The following is a 13,067-nucleotide window of genomic DNA, read 5'->3' on the forward strand; positions in this document are numbered from 1 at the left end:
AGATTGAAAAGACCAGTGATGGAAATGTTCTTCTCCTGTCCCAGACAAGCGCTCTGCCTTTCAGGAAGGAAACACAAAGCGGAAGACTCAGCTGAAGACAGGGCTGGTCTTTAGCAGCTGCCTGAGTGGAGGCCTCAGTTGTCGGTACAAAATGGGGGCTGATGGCATTTCTGTACCTCGGGGGGTTTCTAAAGAGAGCTGTGCTAAGGGCTATGAGGCGCATGGGCGCTGTAGTAAAGGAGGTGGTTTGTATGCACATTCCTTGATAGATTTACCATGCGATTTTCATTTGTTTTCCACTCTCCAGCCCTTCAGAGAGTGGCTCCTGTTGTGATGATTTAACACACACAATACAGCGGCTCAAGACAGTGGATTGAGAGATTTATGTTGCTGATTCTGCAACAAATGCACCCCGTGCCAAATGTGCTTTCAATAACTTCCTGCGTTATGCTGAGATAGTTGGTCAAAGGCATCTCAGTGACAGACGAGGACAGCTCAGTCGTACCTCGCGTGAGTTTGATCCACTGTGTTTCATCCACTTCTATTAATTGCAGAGGCAGTTTGTTTCACTTAAGAGCTTTACTCCTCCAACAGCTATGGAAGCAGTTTAAATAAGCTGCACTCCAGTATTTGGACATTGACCTGCTTTTTACTTGTTTGTTTAGTGAAACCGCCGCATAACTGACCCAGCAGAGTCAGGAGTTATAAACAAACTTTGACTCCAGACTGTGTGTTTAGTTCAGCTTTCACCTTGACACAAAGCCTTTGCTTTCTGGAGGCAGAGACGCTCTCCGGTGTACATCAGCAGTGCCCGTCCAGTAAGACACAGCTAGAAAAAGGCAGACAAAAACTTGGTGGTGTCCAGTTTTTTTTTGAAAATGGAGCACGTGATTAACTTATAATCTATTTATATTAATTAATTTAAGTATTAAAGCTCTTCATACCTTTGTGATGCATAAAGCAGCTGTGAACAGATTGGTCTATGATCTCATTTATGTCACTGTAAATCCAAAGTAACTCCCTTGAAAACAGAGCTTACAGGAGGTGTCCGTCAGCGTCCCTAATAATTAATTTGTCCTACAGTAGGCTTTTGTTCTTTGTACAAGAAAGTGCAAGTCTTACTGGCAATTTGTGATTTTTTTCTGCGGCAGAATTATTTGTCGAGGCTGTAAATATTTAAATCCATCTAAACATGCTAGAATATAAATCCTTTTCTGTTGAATATCTTCATCTGAACAGACAGCGCCTGCCTTCAAAACGTAATATAAAGCTTAGAATCTCCTATTTAAACTATTAAAAGCAGTCCAACTAAAGTTAGTTATGGTATCAATACTGTAGTCTCTGGCAAATAAGTAGCAACTGTAAGTGAGTGATGAATATCGATAGCAGGAAATGACCACCATCAACTGTACGTTAGCAATGCCTCTCAGAACTCAGTCTTTCAGGAACTTGAGGAGCCTTCTTGTATAGGGGCTTGGAGGAGCTTCCAGTGATGCAAATGTCTGCTTGGACAAATAGACAGATCTTTAAAACTGTATGTTTGCACCAGTAAATTCATTCAGAGACTCTTTTCCTAAAGGGATTCCCTGCAGGGGAGCTCCAGCCTGAAACTTGAGCTGGCCAGAGAATGGAAATTATGTTTCACAGACGATTTTGAGATTTTGAAATTTGTTTTCATTCCAATTCAGAACAAAACCTCAAAATGTTGAAATTATCCACAAAGGAAAATTCTACAAAAATAAATAGTTTTGGCTTGTTTAGATCATTATAACTTTTAAAAAAATGTGTATGTTATATAAAATCAAAAATCTAAATGTTTTATTCCAAAATTCATTGACATTTCTTCTTCAAAAAGAAAAGGTTGGTAAAAATAATAGTTTTTTGGTTGTGACAGAATGACATTTTTGAAGGAAAGCTACTCCGTTGTATAATTTTCCATCTGAAGTTCATTAGAGTTCCTGTTGCCATGTTATCCAGACCTTTTGCTGTAACGCAAAAACTCTACGAACAGCCTAGTGCCAGAGCCATGATCTGTAATGCTGCTGCGTGTGGGCTTCCGATCGCACGTTTACGCTATGGCAAGGCCCAGAAGGACGGCACAGACATCTCTTTCTCCTTGACCAGATATGAGAAGGAAGGAAAGAGCATATTTTCTGAATTGATCTCTCGAGGTGTGAGGGAACAGGCTTGAGGTTGCTCTTGCTGTCACCAAGCCCCCTGACACAAGACGTCCTCTCCCTGGCACGGGAGCAAACAAACAGCCCTGCAATTGACATCAGAGGTGGCTCCTTCCATTGAGAGGAAATGGCCCACATGCGGAAAAGTGCTCCTTCTCCGTCACAAACAGGACGAAGTCCATGGTGAACTGACTGTAGAACTCTTTCACAAATAGTAGTGTCAATATCCTGTATTTCGGAGCTCAAAAGAGGTGGGGATGATGTGCTTTCAGTGCTGCTGCTGACTGCTGGAAGATTTGTGCTTTTCCAGGGTTAGCTGAACAGGAGGGAATCTCATTTTTTTATCCATGTCCATGTACAAACTATTTGACATCCTGAAGAGACTTCTCTAACCTCTCTTCTTCTCTAACCGAAGGCTATCCAAGGAGGAGCTTTAGATAATACAATAAACATTGGCCGTAGTGCATTGCATCAGACGGCAGCAGCGGAGAGAGAAGCGATGAAGATTGCACTGTATTTTTCAGTGCAAGGGCAGTGGTGGCAAATACCCACCTGTACTGACTGCCCTCGCGCCCCTCCTCAGGAGCCTGTACAAAATGGATGGAGCTAAAAGACTTCATGGGCGCTGCTCTAAATCTGATGAGTGAAACATATTTGGTGTGTGTCACAGGCAATGACAGTGGCAAGTGATGAGGTTATTGGATGACACACCTGGTCATGCAGGTCTGGTGAGATTCTTGCCCTGAATGCTATGCCTGATGAGAAGGAGCAGCGTTTTGGTCCCTGTTGTACGTACACAAAGTCAGCATGTTGTCTGCAAGTGGGACGTTTGGGCTCAGAGTGTGATTCTGCAATACGTTTTCCTCCTTGGGATATTTCTGAACTGCAGTCAGCGTTCTCCCTGCTAGAAAGTGAGATGTAGGAGCCACCCTCTCTTGTTGAAAACTTGGTAGAAGGCCTGTACAACATTATGGTCACCAAACTATGTCTAAGCCTAATTGGTTGCATGTGGGATTGATTGCTTTAATATAAAGAACTGAATACACTGATGACCTGCCAGAGGTTGTGGAAAAGATCAAAGAAGGTCAGATAAAAGGCCAAATATAGCTTTAGTGAGAGCAACTGTAATTGCAGCGCTTCAGTGGAAGGGCTCCTGCCTGCTCAGAGCTGTGGTGGCGATCTTCCTCGGGTGTGTGGAGATAGGCCTCAGCAGGGCTTGCACTTGACAGCCACGTCCATCCTGTCATGGAAACATTATGGTCCAGGCAGCTGCATGGTTTTGTCTTCAGCTGGAGCCAATAATTCAGCATAAAGAGCTCAAAATGTTTCAGCCCTCTGCGAAGTGAAAACCAGCTTTTTGAGAAAGTCATAAACTGAACATCTTAAACAATTGTCAGAAACTCTGTAGAAGCCCCATGAAAAAGTCACCAACCTTCCTGGCAGCACTGCCACTCACCTGTTTCCTTGAAGACTAACCGCTGCAGAGCTGTTACCATCATGTTGTGCCCCCACACAACAGCTCCTCCTGAAGGACAGGAATTCACTGTATTGCAAAGAGAAACCATTATGGTTCAAAACCAAGCTCCCTGAGTGCAGAGCCCTCGAGGACCTTCCATAGGACCTCACTCGCCTTCAGAACCTGTCAGACGTGACTGGTGCAGCTCCATAGCCCTGCTCCATCAGGTGGAGTTCCTTGTAGGGAAGAACCTCAACTGGATACTAACAGAATATTTTCATTAATATGAGGTAGATTTCTAGGCAAAAAAAATGCCCTGAACTTATTTTTCTATAAGCTAATTGTATCAGCTGTTCTTTGTTGGTTTGATGCTGTCTCAAAGCATGTAAAACAGCTCGACTCTGTCTTCCAAAGTGCCACTGAGTCTAGGACAAGGATGGTTTCAGTGCAGAACTTCAGCAGACATCACAAAGGAAAAGCAAAACCTTGGTCCCTGCCAGGGGCATGGCCGGGAGAAGCTGCCCTCTCTGCAGGTCCACACCTTGCGTGGCTGAGGGCTTATACAAGAACCAATGAGCTTTTACAAGGCTCAACCTGTGAGATGAGGAATGCAAGATAGAGCTTATTAGACAACACAAGATCAGGCACACGCAAGGCAAAGGATCAACTCTCAGCCTTAGGCTTGGTCTCCATTTAAATTTTTGCAGCCATAGCTACGGTGGTCAGGAAAGAGAAAGGTAGGAGACCTCTACGCAATGTAGCAATGCTGGCAAGAAGCCTCCTGTGAATTAGCTGAGTCTTCACTCCACTGGCAGACTGGGGGTGGTCACACAGGAGCCCTCTCCAGCACAACTGGCTGAGCTTGTCCTTTCGAGGTTGGCACCTGCGAGCTGGCCAGGTTGTCCGTAACCGGGGCAAGGCAAGGAAGAGTGACCGAAAACCAGAGTGGCATTTGGCACCCTCACGAGGAGGCTTGCCTGCATCTCTCCTCCTGCCTCACCAATAGTCACCCGTGAGGCAAGGGCAGGGTGCAGAATCTTGCCAGATGCCAGGTTTGATATGCACCAGATTTCCAAAGGCTTTTGGAGTTCTTCCCATCTGCGCGAAGGACTCTGTGCCTGGCCCTGGACAGTTTAGAGCTGGTCTGCTGTGATGGGCTCAGGATGAATTATCTTCTCCTCTTACATGCACAAGGAACTCTTGAGATATGCCTAAACACAAGCCCTGTAATTATGGTGCGTGTGTTAGCAAATTAGACCAAACTGAGCCAAAGGGCCTTACCGAGGTATTAGATGACGCTGCGTTGCGTGCTTGCTTTCTGCAGCGGCCCTGTCGGAGAGGACACTGCCACAAATGGCAAAGCTTGGCAGCATGCAGAGAGGGCAGCGGGCTGTTCCTAGTGTCTGCATCCCTGCCCAAAGCCCCTCGAGGTTCAAGGAAATAAAGGTTGGATGGACTAAGGCTGTTCAAACACAAGCACTCCTGACTGAATTCATGAGCACGTTTTAAAGCCTTTTATTTCCTCAAATAACACCGTGTATTTAGGTACCTGGAAAAGACCTGTGCCCGCTTGGCACTCACCAGCCCGCAGCGGCTCATTAAGGGCCTGCCTGGACTCATGGCAGAGGCCAGGGCTGGTGCCAAGCACTCCAGAAATTCCTCTTAAACTCCAATTCTGTTTGTTTTATCGTCTTTGCAGAGCGAGCCATCTACAAGCTGCCTTTTGAAGGGCCCCTTATTAAAAACCACCGAATACTCCATGGCGCTAAGTGGTGACTCAAACCGGTGTTATTTTTCCCCCGTGAGACGCTTGAGGAAGCCGAGGCGGTGTGGCTGGAGTGTCCCTGTGATCTGTGCTTGTGACTTGGAATGGCTTCGACCTCTCTCAGGGCAGAGGTGCCAATGCCTCTGAAGGGCTGAGGGATAAGTCCATTATGAGCGGAAGCGGTGAGTTATTCAGCCCTTTTTGTAAATAGCATTTCATTAATTAATACTAATTTAGCATGAGTGCCATGATTAGCTTGATTAGGACTAAAATGGAGGGGAAGGTGTGGGATTCTTGGGGGTCTGCTGTGGTTTAAGTGTGGCTGGGGAGCTGCTGTGCTGCAGGGAAGAGAGCTGCAGCTCCGTTGCAGGGATCGGCCAGGATGGGCGAGAAGGCTGCTGCTGTCTCTGCAGGAACTCTTGCATCAAATCCTCACAGGCAGTGTCTTTCAGGCTGCCAACCCTTTGCTTGAGAGTGGGGAGCTCAGGATGGATCAGTGTTTGTATAGAGCGTGTTGAAGAGGCTGGCAGAAACCTGCTGGAGAGGAGGAGACTCTTGGTTTTTATGGGCCAGGGGAGCCTGAGCCACAATCATGGAGATTTGACTTTGGTGTCCGCTTGCAGACCAGCAGTGTGCAAGACAGATACCTCCAGAGACTCATGGCAACTGTAGAGCGTCCCAGTGACATCTCTTGTCCCCAGCTTCTACCTGCTGCCATCAAATGAACACCCTGGAGGTGTTCAAGGCCAGGTTGGATGGGGCTTTGAGCAACCTCGTCCAGTGGGAGATGTCCCTGCCCATGGCGTGAGGGTGGAACTGGATGGGCTTTAAGGTCGTTTCCAATCCAAACCATTCTGTAAAATCCTTGCACCCAGCCTGTCTGAGCCCTTGACACAAACACCAGGATCTCCCCTAGCCTCCAGGGTAGGAATTTAAGTACAACAGTCAATTTTTGCCATGGCCTCTTCCCACCATGGTGCTGCCTGATTACAAAAGAGGGCAAAATCAAAGTGCAGGAACTTGGATGCGTCCCCTCTACAATCTGGCCATGGAGACGTGTCATTGTGGCTGAGGTGCTCTAGGCACCACGCAAGGGAGCTGAGCACTGAGCTGGCAACCTGGTACTGCTGCTCGCAGGCTGGTCCAAACCCCTCCAGAGATACAGCTCCAGTGCCACTGTCAGCTCCACTTGGGCAAATCCTTATGTTTTCATCAAAAAACATGATCACGACTAAGGGCCGTTCAGCTGCTGCTGCATTATCTCGTGGACTGCTGCAAAGTCCGGTTGAACTGAGAAAGTGCGGGCTGAAGTGGTGGTCCAGAGGACGCAGCAATTGTGGATCTATTGTCTGATTTCTGCTTTCTTGCAGCAGGGATGACTCCTTGACATTAGGCCTATGGAGTCTGCCCGTTAATAGTAGTTTTAAGTGGTCAAGAGGTTACAGCAGTAAGGAATGTTAGTAAAAAATGTCTCTGTGGAGTTTAAACAACCAGTATTTTAGGCAGGGCTTGGTGGGTTACTGTCCCTGCACAAACAACTAGAATGTGAGAGTCTGGGCTGGGAAATACTTAAACTGTTTGGAAAAACTTGTTTTGTGCAGCTTGAGAGTGTCCCTGGAGGCTGTGGCCCAATGCCATGGCTCCTGGTAAAGGCTGGGCTGCAGTAACAATGAAGCTTTTATGGGGAAGCTGGAGTACAATCAGAAACTTTTTGGTCCCGAGGGATGATGGGGAGGGGAGTTCCTGGGTTCAAGATGTCTGGCACATTATGCACATTTCCACCAGGATTTGGGGGTGTTCTATGGCACGCAAGGTATGCAAATTGCTAAATGTGTTTTCAATTTTGCTGTGCTGTGCTGTCTTTGTTGGGTGATCATTTTCTCTTCAGTGTCACCAGAAGACAAGATGGGTTCATAGCACGAGAGGAAAAGAATAGTTGTCTCACAGGCAGTATTGACCTCTGAAGAGCTTATATTTCTGATTCTCCAGCCATGCTCCTAACTGGGTGGCTGCAGATTATTCACTGATTAAACTTACTCTAGGAAGAAGTGTCCTGAGCTGAAAAGCATCTTTGATGGACCACTCCTTACCAAAGTGGTCAGATGTATGTGCATAGAAACTATCTCGCTCCTTGTTGCTATTACAAAACCTTAATCGTTTGCATGCCATTACCATATATAACCAAGAGGTCTATCAAGATACTGAAGTATCCATTCAGGTAGTGTTATGGCATCAGTTCAGATTTTCTTCGAAGGCACCACTCTGCTGCTAATTAATTTGAGGGCTTTGTTACAGGAGAGAGGGCTTTTTCTATTAAATGTAGAATTTCATTACTAATGGTGTTAAATAGCAGTTGGACTTGATGATCTTGGAGTTCTTTTCCAACCTTAATGATTCTATGAAATGCTAGGAAAAACAAGGCGGAATGAGCCCTACAAACCTAAGGAGAAGATAAGGGACCGTTCCTGGGCTGAAGTAGCATTGCCATCATGCATTTCTTCCAGCATCTCATTTAGGAGTGTTAAATCTGATCCAATGCCCACTGAAATCAGTGAAAAGATTCCTGCAGATTTCGGTAGACTGGGGAAGGAGCCATCCAGAGGCTGAGGAGCAGCTAACCCAGCGTGGCACAGATGGTTAAGTTCTCGTCTGCCTGCGCTCCACACACCCGGGCAGCGCAGGGCTGGCCGAACCCTTGTTTGCTTGGGCAAGGGCAATGGTGCTCACAAGAACAGAGCCCAGGAGTGCAGGGGCTGGAAGTAAATCTCTTTTTTTCAGTTACAGAAATGTATTTACTGAGCTGAGACTGCCTAAAGATTGTAGGATTTGATGGGTGTTAGTGCTGCTGTCTTTCCTCTCTCTGGACTCTGAAGGAAGCAAACCATCGACAGGCGGGCTGCCTTGCTGATGGCGTTCCCCTGCCGTGGCCCCTTTCTCCCCCATTTTGTGCGTCTTCCCCTTTCATTTGCTGAGGTTTAACCTCGGGCCTGCCTCCCGTTTGGAAACACTGAGTGGCCCTTAATGACAGCAGCACGAACTAAACCCTATAAAGGCAGGATTTGTGATTTACATGGGGTTAATTACCACAACAAGCATGTTTATTCACTTCTCTAATAAATCCTTGAGACAGGAACAAGTACTAGCTTGACTAGATTCATCCTGTGCATATATTTTCTTGTAGCCATTTTTGCAGATCTGCATGTGCAGGATAGAAAGAGGCAGAATATCTCCCATCACTTAGGCGATAACTCATGGTCTGTGTGCTTTTCTGCCTGTAATGGCATCAGCGTTTATTTCAGAACTGATACAAAATTGACTTTATCATGACTTTTGCTTTCTTGCCTTGTTTTTTTTATGGGAAATGAGATCATAAATGCATATTAACTGCAGCGATGTGATCTATTCCTCTGACATGCGAGCTCTGCGTTTGCTTCTGCTGAACTAGTAAGACCTGACCATTATATTCATGAGGTTAAAAACCTGCAGTGACAGGGACTGGTGCATGTCCAGCCCTGCAACTTTGAAGCTGTGCCTCGGCGAGGGTCCTACGAAGTCCATAATTTGATTAAATATTACTGATGGCAGTAAGTTGAGGATGCAAACCATCAAACAGAATGAATAGCTTGGTTTCATCAATCTGATTTACAGAAGCTTTTGATGCAGCTTAGCTTTAGCTGTCTTCTAGGTGTTCAGCGGCTGCACGAAAGGGTTGGCTGCAGTGTCCCTGATTTGCTAGAAAAGTATTTGCAATGGCTCAGCGCTGTTCCGGACAGAGACCCCCTACTGTTCCTTAGGAATTTGTGTTAGACGGAACATTTCGTACAATGCAGAAGGTTTTGTCACCTTGATTCGAAGGAAGTTGTTTGTGTTAATGCTTAAAGGTAATGTGAGACAAGGCAAGCTCTTTACTTCAGAACACACGTTGTGCCATTGATGTGCACAGTACAGTAAATATAACAAAGAGTCCACTGTGGTATTTACACTCACCACAAATGCATTTGCAAAATAGGATTATTTGCAATCCAATAAAATAGCCCTGCTTTTAGGCAGAAACCCCGTGTGTTCAGTGAAGTGCGCTCCTCAACTTTTCTTACCATTTATCAACCCAACACATTCCTTCCCATTTTTTTAATGCCTTCCATTTATAGTTAAAAAAAACCTAGGGAAAACAAACACTCTATTCCTGATTGTTTATTCACCAGTCTCTTAGGAACCATAATTACGTCTCCCAGGAATTGTGTGTTTTATCATACTGTATATCTTAAAGAGCCACTTTAGGTAAAATAACAAGGAGTGCCTTATGAAGGAAAATTGGATTCATTTTAAGACTTTTTTAACCCTCCAAAGAATGGCTCTTTGTTTACTTCTTTAGTGCATGTGGCAACTTGCCCAAGTAAATACTACGCTGCATAAATACCAGAGATTGGTATTTATGATATTACATAAACATACTCTGAATAATGACTCATTGTTGCAGTGAAGAAGAACACAAGCAATATAGGTTGCAGTCAATGCATTATTTCTCATCACAGCATTAAGTGCCCCTGCAATGTAGTACGAAACGATGGTCAGATTGGAGAGGAAAAGTCCTAAAGCAACTGTTGAGCACATTGGAGTTTCCCAACCAACACAGAAAACAGCCAAACCAGGAACGTGATGAGGATAAGAAACACGGTAGGTTAGTGATCAATAGGCAGGGGTAGGAATCAGTGGTTAGGTATATTTTGGGGTTGGGCAAAGGGTTTATTGCTCTTTAAACTAAAGACTCAGCCAGTGCGTTCGTACCGCTGTTCCAGGGAGCCGAGCCCTCCATGTCCATTCTCCTGCCTTGCAGTCATACCTGGGGCCGCTTATGGCAATTGGATGTTGATATCAGATTTTCACTCATGAAGCCACACTGTCAAGCGACTTTATTTCTTGGAATCTTATCCAACTACAGTTTCATTAAAGATTTACCTACGTACCAGCAAAATTCTGTGTGTGCAAGGAATCGTGCGAAGGAAAATGTCACCGTGCCATGCTTTGCACTACTGCCAAGTGATGGCTCCCCTGCTGCACGGGGTTCAGATCTGAGATATCGAAATCTTATTATTTTTCAATGGGTATGCCAAATCTTCTCTTTTAAAAACAGAGCGGTATTCACAAGCATTGTTTTTCAAATCCATGCTTGTAGCCTGTTTCATTTAAACAGTAAAAATAAAATGCACTCAAACCCTCAAAGGGCCACTGAACCACCCTCTTAAAAATGATGATGAAAGTTGTCACCTGTAATAATGCACTAGCCTAAAAGTGTGATTTTTTTTTTCATTCTCCTCTTTCCCTGAAGCAGCCAGAGCCCTTCAGGAATGGCAGAGCACGTCCAAAAAGTGGGTGGTTGATCCTCCTAAAACTTAGAAATTTTGGGGCTCTCTGTGCTGAGTGTATCCTACTTTATGAATGCAGGTTTGCACGCTGTGACAAAGGGGCGGCTTCTTGTGTTTGCTGTGGTTTATCATCATCGTAAGACATTTCCTTTCTGGGTGTTAATAAAGGGATGTATTGAGGAATACCCTTTTTTTCCTCCTGCTTTCCCACCTGAGTAGGTAGGACTGGATGTTCCTAGCAGCCTCTCAGAGTTCATGGTTTTATGGAAACCCCTGCATTACCACATGGTTAGTAGCTGTTTATTGTGGTTATTAAACTGTACCTTATTCCTCTAATTTTTACTAGTTCCTGGTTTTACTTCTTTAGTCAAAACCCACTGTGTTTAAGCAGGGCTATGTTTTGATGTTGTCCTGGGTGCTGTGTGCTAATCCATCTCATATGCAGAGTCTTACTGGATAAATGGAACGCTCACTGACTTTTTCTTCTTTGTGCTTCACGTTTTTTGTACAGAATAGGAGAGCACGTGGATGATGGGAGAAGACTGCTGGTCTACAAGGAGCAATGTTTAGAATATTTGTTCTGAGCAGGACCTAAATGTGTGGTAATAGTTTGCTGAGGCTCTGCTAGAAAACCTGGGAATGACAGTGATGTCCTCTGTGTTGTTCTGGATGACAGAAGAGTTCTGCCTGGGCCGCTCGCAGACAGCTCCCTAAAGCACCACAGCGCTGGGCAGAAAGCTACACCTTCAAGGTTTGTCCTTATTTCCTGTTTTCCCAGAAAAAAAAGGGAGCAGTAATGCGTACCGGCAAACTTGAGAGAACAAGAAACATGGTCAAATTTCACATCCAGTCACAAGTCTATTTTAATTTTTTTTTATCATTAAATCAGTGGCACTGCCCAAAGCCTCCAGTTTCGTGGTGTTTGGTGCTCTTCAAACACGTGCTGGGATATCATGCCGAGACATCGCTACTTTATTTGGATTTAGAAGCTGTGCCTCACTAGCAGTTGTCTCAAAACACATATGGAAACCTGTCTCGGGCAGCTTTAACCTGAATTCTTTCCTCATGTTGTTTGGGCTCTGCTATTCTCTGTTCCTGGGAGATGAGATGGCAGACTAAGGTCAGCCCCAGAGCCTGATAACAAGCAAGCCCCATCCAAGCCCCACAGAAGTCAGTGGGAAGGCTTGGGTGGACAGCTGTGGTTTTGACTCAGGGCCAGAGATGTTAGAAAATAACAAGGGGGACAGAAGGAAACAGCTTGGTCAGCTTTCGGGGTTATTCCTCCTGTCCTTTGAAAGGAATAAATATATGGTTTTTGTTATGAATTTCTCTGAGTAGTTGTTTGTGCTCCCAGTCAGCCGTGTCAGAGCAATTCTGAGGTTGCAGGTTTAAACATCATTTTTCAGTATAGCTCAACGCAAGGCACCGTAAGTCATCAGTCTTCTCTCGGACACGCTGGTCTGCTCTGCGTGAAAGCATCCCCACGCTGTGCCTAAGTGTGAGGATCACACTGACAGAGAATGATGGCACTGCTTAAGTAGCTAAGTTGGTTATTTATTCATTTCAATATATGTGGATCAAGATATTTTTCTGGGATGCCAAGCGGCTGCCAAACCTCTGATTAATTTGTAACTCTTATTCTATCTTGTCTCAGCCTTCTGTTTCACACGAAAGGATGCAGACGCTGTTTCACTGACGGCTGCCTTGAAAATCACAGCCCTCTGTAGCACCTCCCAAAGAAGACAGCGGGTAAGAGACTGCGTTTCATTGCTTTCGTTCTGCAGGAGCGAGCTGTACACCCGTGTGCAGCACTCACTGTGCCCATAGAAACACACAAGAGAAATACCGTCCTAGGCAAAACGTACATATTTGGGCCGTGGGCACAGGCAGCACCGGCAAATGAGGTTAGCTCTGTGCTTTTCAGAAGCCTAACTGTCTGAACAAGGCAGTTACGTTTTGGCTCCCTCTCCTAAGTGTTGCTGCACCAACAGAGTACCCACATGGATGTAGAAGGTAGAGAAGGATGAGGCAAAGCCAGCATGTACCGTTCGTTGAAATGGCTTAGAAAAGGATCCTACAACTTGAAGACAGTTTCGCAGCCATTGAGTGGTGCTGCTTCCTTCTGCCACTCCCCACATATGCAAACAAAGCAAATTCTGCCTCCTGATTTCACCCCTTGTTTGGTCAATGATAGGCATTTTTTCAGGTACCTTTTTTATTATTTTTCAAAGACCTTTTTTATTATTTTTATTGCTCAGAAAGCAAAAAGATAAATAAATCTGCAAACCAGACAACGTCAGGTGTTA

At 45.2% G+C, this 13,067-nt stretch overlaps 1 long non-coding RNA gene across 3 annotated transcripts in view; it reads left to right on the forward strand.

Moving 5' to 3' along the window:
* The window catches only part of LOC128853488 (uncharacterized), a 23,682-nt gene continuing 10,615 nt past the window's right edge, over positions 1 to 13,067 (forward strand). The window contains exons 1-5 of one of the 3 annotated variants that reach the window (XR_008452059.1): positions 1 to 144; positions 308 to 510; positions 5,333 to 5,580; positions 11,273 to 11,512; positions 12,416 to 12,510. This is a non-coding gene — a long non-coding RNA (uncharacterized LOC128853488). The remainder of the gene's footprint in view (positions 145 to 307; positions 511 to 5,332; positions 5,581 to 11,272; positions 11,513 to 12,415; positions 12,511 to 13,067) is intronic. The other 2 variants (XR_008452057.1, XR_008452058.1) reach the window with 2 other exon arrangements.

The sequence above is a fragment of the Cuculus canorus genome, chromosome 13 (assembly GCF_017976375.1).
Source record: "Cuculus canorus isolate bCucCan1 chromosome 13, bCucCan1.pri, whole genome shotgun sequence".
Lineage (NCBI taxonomy): Eukaryota > Metazoa > Chordata > Aves > Cuculiformes > Cuculidae > Cuculus > Cuculus canorus.